This window comes from Marmota marmota, unplaced genomic scaffold (genome assembly GCF_001458135.2).
Source record: "Marmota marmota marmota unplaced genomic scaffold, marMar, whole genome shotgun sequence".
In the NCBI taxonomy this organism is placed as follows: domain Eukaryota; kingdom Metazoa; phylum Chordata; class Mammalia; order Rodentia; family Sciuridae; genus Marmota; species Marmota marmota.
Genome location: NW_025999894.1, coordinates 2396564 through 2403201, shown reverse-complemented (window position 1 = coordinate 2403201; position 6638 = coordinate 2396564). Strand labels below are relative to the sequence as shown.

The following is a 6638-nucleotide window of genomic DNA, read 5'->3' as shown; positions in this document are numbered from 1 at the left end:
GGGTTCAATCCTTAGTACCAGGAAAAAAAGAGAGAGAGAGAGAGAGAGAGAGAGAGAGAGAGAGAGAGAGAGAGATATCTTAGTCTATTTTGTGTTGCTATAGCAGAATACCTGAGACTGGATAATTTGTAAAACAACTGAATTTTAGGTACTTCAAGATTCCAGATGTAAAAGAGTTACTATGTGCAGCTCTGCAGCAAGACATGGTTGTCTCACTTCTAAGTCCAGGGAGAAAATAAAACAGAAGCATCCTCCAAAACACACACACACACACACACACACACTTTGCTTCAGAGATTTTGCAAAAATTTAGGAAAATTCCTAAGAAGCCCAATTCCATTTTATGCTAAGAATGGTTGGGGTGGGCTGAGGCTATAGCTCAGCGGTAGAGCGCTTGCCTAGCATGTGTGAGGCAGTGAGTTCAATTCTCAGCACCACATATAAACAAATAAAGTAAAGGTCCATTGACAAGTTAAAAAAAATTTTAAAAAAAAGAAAGTTTGCAGTTTTGTTTGAATCGGAACATGTCAATTTAGTGACTGGTACGTCTTAGTCGTGGCTTGATGAAAGATGGTCATATTTGTTCAATCTCAGGGCTTCTACCTTTTTTGAAGTCCCTGGTATGAGAGAGAGACTTAGGATAAATAAAGTGATACACTAGGGCTGGAGTTGTAGCTCAGTGGTAGAGCACTCGCCTAGCATGTGCGAGGCCCTGGGTTCGATCCTCAGAACCACATAAAAATAAATAAATAAAATAAAGGCATTGTGTCCAACTATACCTAACAAATAAATATTTAAAAATAAATAAATAAAGTGATATACTGAATCTTTCAGGAAAATGCATGAGCCATGAGATGCAGAAAGCACACCTTTAAATCTTGAGTGACATGCCTTTGACCCATGCTCTTATAAAATGAAGAAAATATGCAAGACCAACACAGTGAAACTCTACCTTGGCTCCCCATTCAGTCTGTCCCCCTTGAAGCGGCACCCCTTTCTCCACAGAAAAGACTTAACTTGGCTTCTCCAAAAATCATCACCCAGACTGATTTCAGGACTGTCAGCAAAAGAGTCTCTGCAAAAGGGTTCAATGTAGGGGCTGGGTTGTGGCACAGTGGTAGAGCTCTCGCCTAGCACATGCAAGGCCCTGGGTTCGATCCTTAGCACTACATAAATAAAATAAAGATATTGTGTCCAACTACAACTAGAAAAAATAAATATTAAAAAAAAGAGTTCAATGTGGATAAACTTCCTATTTTCGTGTCACCCTGTTTTACTTGGCCACTGGCCAGGAAGATACCAGCACTCCAGGTGCTGGACACCCACTTACTAGTTTTTCACAAATATATCCAGTATAGCACTTTGAAGAAATGTGCAAACAAGGCCTCTGGCCTTGACCTGGGCTTCACAGAGATGTCTACATTTTTAAGATAAGTTACAATTGGGCTCCATGGTAACAGCTGGCAGGGGGAGGAAAGAAAGGGGAGAAGAAGCTCTCCCCTTCTCAGGTGTTGTCCTTGAAGGGTTAACTTGCCCAGAACGGTGAAAGAAAAAGCTGCTTTTATGTGAACTTCTGCAGACTGTGAACTTCTGAGCCCCTCCCCTTACATGCTGGGTATAAAACTCTGAAACCCCCTGAACTCGGGGTTCAGGGGATTGATTGATTACAGCAAAAGCTGTGCCCTCTGAACCTGGCTGCAGCCAAATAAAATTGTTTCCAGCTATCTTCAGGGCCTTGCCTCGTCTGTCCCTACAACAGTTGGGAGTGTGCCTTTGGAGTATATATTTGGTGAGCTGACCTCAGTCTCTCTCTCCGCTTCCTGGTATGATGTCTTGAGCCACTTCCCTCTACCACACTCATCTGCCATGATGTTCTGCCTCACCTCTACCCCTGAGAATGGAGCCAGCTCTCTATGGATTGAGACCTCTGAAACCATGAGCCTTCAAATAAACTTATCTACCTTCAAAATTGTTCTTCTTGGGTTTTTTAGCCTCAGCAGAAAAAAAAATTTTAAAGCTAACTAAAACACCACTGAGATACAAAAGAAGCATTCTGAACAATACAGCCTGAGCACCTGGCCCCCACCCTTGCCCACAAAAAGTAACATATTAAGAGGATGATGCACAAGCACTAGAAACACTGCAGGAAATTGCACAGCTTCTCCCTGAGTCCACCTCTATTCCAGGCCTTATTACTGTGTCTCTAAGAATATTGACACCCTAAACCAAAAGATTGCTGTCTCTCCCTCTTGAGATGGTCACAATCTCCCTTGAATGTTTATTCCTGGCTCTGTCCTAAAGGCTCTTGATATCTTGAAGACAGCCCACTTCTCCCTCAATTGTTTCTCTGATTTCCCAAAGAAATCTCAGTGTCTCTGCCACATGCTGAAATTCTCCATCACATACATCAAGGATCCCACTCATCCTAAGTCAAGGTCCCCTCTCCCCGAACTCGAGGGACCTTCTCCAGGGGCATGGCATCCATTCCCTGAGAATGGTTGGGCTTGCTTCCTTCCTCTCACACATGTCCATATGCTACAGGCTCTTGGTTACTGTTTTGTTCTTCAAACATCTTTGTGGAGGTATAAATGTCAAATGAACCTTGTGTATGTCGAAGGCAGTCCACCTGATGTTTTGATGCATGCATACTACAGAAATGATCACAAACAAGCTAAATTGCGTACCTAACACCTCTTATAGTCACCATTTTCTTCTTTGGTGTGGTTAGAGTATTCAAGACCTACCCTCTTGCCAAATTTCAGATATCTGATATTCTCAACTATAGCTACCATTAGATCTCCAGAAATTATTTCTTGCATAACTAAACTTTTATACCCTATGAGCAACATCAATCACTTCATTTATCTCTCCTCAAGATCCTACCACCCACCATTGACTCTCTACTTCTATGAGTTCGACTACTTAAGATTCCACATACAAATGAGATCATGCAAAATCTATATTTCTGTGTGTGCACGTGTGTGTATTCACTCATGGTTTGAAATAGAAGTCTGATTATCAGTGGATTAAAGCTATAAAAGAAAGTCCACTTGAGGCTTAAAGAACAGGACCAGGGGCTACTAAAGGTCCAGGGTTATTTTACATTTAATCTGTATTTAAATTTTTAAAAAAAGTATTTTTTAGTTGTCAATGGATCTTTAATTTATTTATATGCGGTGCAGAAAATGAAACTCCGAACATCCCACATGCTGGGCCATCGCTCTACCACTGAGCTCCAGCCCCAGCCCTAATCAGTATTTAAATGTTGAGTTATTTCCCATGATTTATCTCACCAAGTCTTTAGTGGTGAAATCCTAGAGAGAGTTGAACTTTGACCTGGCCCTGGTTGGTAGATCCCTTAGGAAAACACCAGAACCCGCAGCCAGAGAGCTGTGGTGTCTTCCTGAGTGTCAGAGGACAGGTGTCTCTTGTCCTTTCTCTTCTTTCTTGTCCAGGGGACCCTCTGCCTCTGGAAAGAGACCTGAGTGTGTGAAGGGGCTGAGATGATGAGGAAGGGGAACAGGGTTTGTGATTCTTGCACACAGAATATTCAGGTCAGAATAAGCCTCCATGGGCTCTCTCTGCCTTCACAAATTGAGGACCTGTCAAAGCTTCCATGATGAACCTCAGCTCAGGAAGCTCATTCCTCCAGAGGCAAGCAGGTCCTTCTCAATCACAATTCAGTATTTCAGGAACCTTATCTTTTTTGAAACACCTTATCTTTATTGGTGCTCTGTGACACATCTATGTCTCATGCATTTTTAAAAGCAAACACTCTAGGAGCTTGAAGGCTGGTCAAGGCTAATCAAGGTTGAAGTACTTCTCCATCACATACATCAAGGATTGCACTCATCCTAAGTCAAGGTCCCCTCTCCCGGCACTCCCTACCCAAGCTGGCATCCTTGGTGCATTATCAAAAAGTCAGAAATACATGATTGAGGACTAAAGGTGTCTCATTGTTGCAGTTCTGAAATGATGGGAGGATAGCATTGGACTCCACTATTTTAAACGTTAAAAGTCCTTGCTTCCTGACTGATCACCTTTACTTGGGAACATTGCTGGTTACTAACAGTTATTATGGATGTTCTTTTATGCCTTTCCTGTTTGGAAGTATGCATGAGCCCTATTACTGAAAACTGAAAAGTCATCCCTCCGATTTGATATGGTGACATTCATGCAGTTTGGAATCGGACAAGGTAAATCATTATATATTTTGTAATCCATTCCTTGTTTCATCTGTTGAAGCAATGTGCTGTTGCAGAATCCCTCCGGCTTCAGTAAATGGTGACTTGGCAACCTCTAGCGGCCGTAGGGTGGCAACACAATGGCTATGCGCCTCTGCAAGTGATCCTGTGCCTCCTACTGGCTGCCTGAAGACTCACTGCCATTGAATTTGACCCTGAAGGGATAGAGATGGAGATGCTCTGCATCCTGACTGTATCAGTGTCATCCTTGGTAATATTGAACTATGATTTTTCAAGATATTACCTCTGGGCAAAAATGAGTAAAAGGTACACAGGATCTGTTATTTTTACAGATGCTTATAAATGAAAATGTTTATTTAAAAACAGAAACAACCCAGGGACTGGGGGTGTGACTGTGGGAGAGCCCTTGCTTAGCACACATAAGGCCATGGGTTCATCCCAGCACCCATTGGCCCAACAGTAGAGTATTTGTTTTTAATGGTATCTCCTAAAGTCAGGTGTCTGCAGTTTTGTGCACATGTGTGATATTTTTTGAAAAATAATTAGGGTGTTATGATTATAGGTGATTTTAAGCTTTTATTTCACATTTTAAAAGATCAGTGCAAGCTTCATTAGTTTTATGTAATTGCAAACAGCCTTTATTTATTGTGATTCTGCAAAAACAAATAAAAGGCTGAAAACTTAACAGCAGAAAGTAGGAATCCCAACTGGAGGAACTAGAAATCTCACATATTATGAAATGAAAACTTAACAGGTGAGAATGTAAAGGGATTTGACCACTGGAAAACAGATTGAAAATGTCTTTACAAGTTGGATATACAGGGAAAGATAACAGGGTGGGGATGTAGCTCAGTGGTGGAGCAATTTCCTCACACACACCTCTGCACTCAGAGAGGTGAGGATTGTAGAAATCAGCACAGAGCATCACAGGACAGCAGAAAGGGACCTAATTTGGACTGAGAGAGGGAAAAATACAAGGAAAATTTCATGAGGAAGGGAGACAAAGTGAGTCTGGAAGGAGGACTGGAAATATGTCCACCCTACAAGGAGAAGATCACGTCACACAGAGGGGAGATGTTTAATTTTAGTGTCTGTGTGGCTGGATGAAGGAATACCTAGAGAAGTGGGAAAGCGTATCTGTGGGTGTGTGTCTCCACGCTTTCAGAGGAGATGGCCTGTGAGTCAAAGTGGAAGAGGTGGGGAAGTCCACCCTCCATGTGGGTGGGCACCTGGCAATTGACTGGGGAAGTTCCACCCTCCACGTGGAACCATGCAATTGACTGGGGGCCCAGACAGAGCAGAAACAGAGAAAAAGGTTTTTGTCTCTCTGCTGGAGCTGAACACTCTCCTCCTGCAGCCTTGGACATCAGAACTCTCTGGCTTTGGGATCCCAGGACTTACACCAGCAGAACCGCAGGCTCTCAGGCCTTCACCTCAGACTGAGAATTACATCACTGGCTTCCCTGGTTTTAAGACCTTTGCAGTTGGACTGAGCCACACTACCAGCAGCATCCCAGGGTCTCCAGCCCAAAGACAGCTTGTTGCAGGACACTGTGCCTCCAAAAATCACATGAGCCAATTCCACCAAAAAAATCCCCTCTCATCTCTCTCTCTCTCTCTCTCTCTCTCTCTCTCTCTCTCTCCCTCTCTCCCTCTCTCTCCCTCTTCCCACTCTACCTATCTATCCATCTATCCATATTATGAGTTCTATCTCTGATTTATACAAAAAGAAATAACCTTGGGCTGGGGATGTGGTTCAGTGGTTAAACACCCCTGAGTTAAAACCCCAGTACCAAAATAAATAACTTATACTGGTACAGAAACGTGAGCATGTACGGTCATGGAAGTGATTTAAAATACCCCATTTCTTTTCAGCAATACAGAAACCAGCCAAAAATCCTTTCATAAAAAAGCAAAAAAAATGAAAGTGCATTAGGGCAGTTCCATCTACCCAGGCAACCCAAAGTCGGGACAGTTACAATATTTCCCCTGGGATCCTTGCACAGGAACCCCATTTTTACAAATCTTTTCACCCCAACCCAACCCTTACCAAGTTCTGCAGTCCTTGTCTCTCAGCTTGTGCCAAAGTTAATCCCCTTTGCTTTAGGTGTCATCACAAGGTGCTTCACAGGCTCTGGGATTTCCTCAAAGGGCAATAGAGGGCCAAGCATTTGTGTGAATGTCACACACCTGTGTGGAAGCCCAAGCAGAGGCAGCTTTCAGACTGTGACAAGGCACTTGACACTCAGCAAGTAGTAAACACAAGATGCTGGAGAGATGGACACACACACACACACACACACACACATTCCATGAAAGCTGTGAGAGGCTCCAGCAGCAGCCATGTGCACAACACCCAGGAGAAACTCCCACCTGCACCATGTGCAGGTCCACAGACAGCCCCAGCCAGAGCAAAGGAGGAAGCTGAACAAT

General features: G+C 43.2%; 1 long non-coding RNA gene across 1 annotated transcript; it reads right to left on the bottom strand.

The window, feature by feature from the left end:
* Positions 1-4816: 4816 nt before the first annotated feature.
* LOC125613815 lies at positions 4817-6631 on the bottom strand. Its single transcript, XR_007344406.1, has 2 exons — positions 6256-6631; positions 4817-5161 (listed from the first exon to the last, which is right to left on the bottom strand). It is a non-coding gene; the product is annotated as an uncharacterized LOC125613815 (long non-coding RNA).
* Positions 6632-6638: the final 7 nt, after the last annotated feature.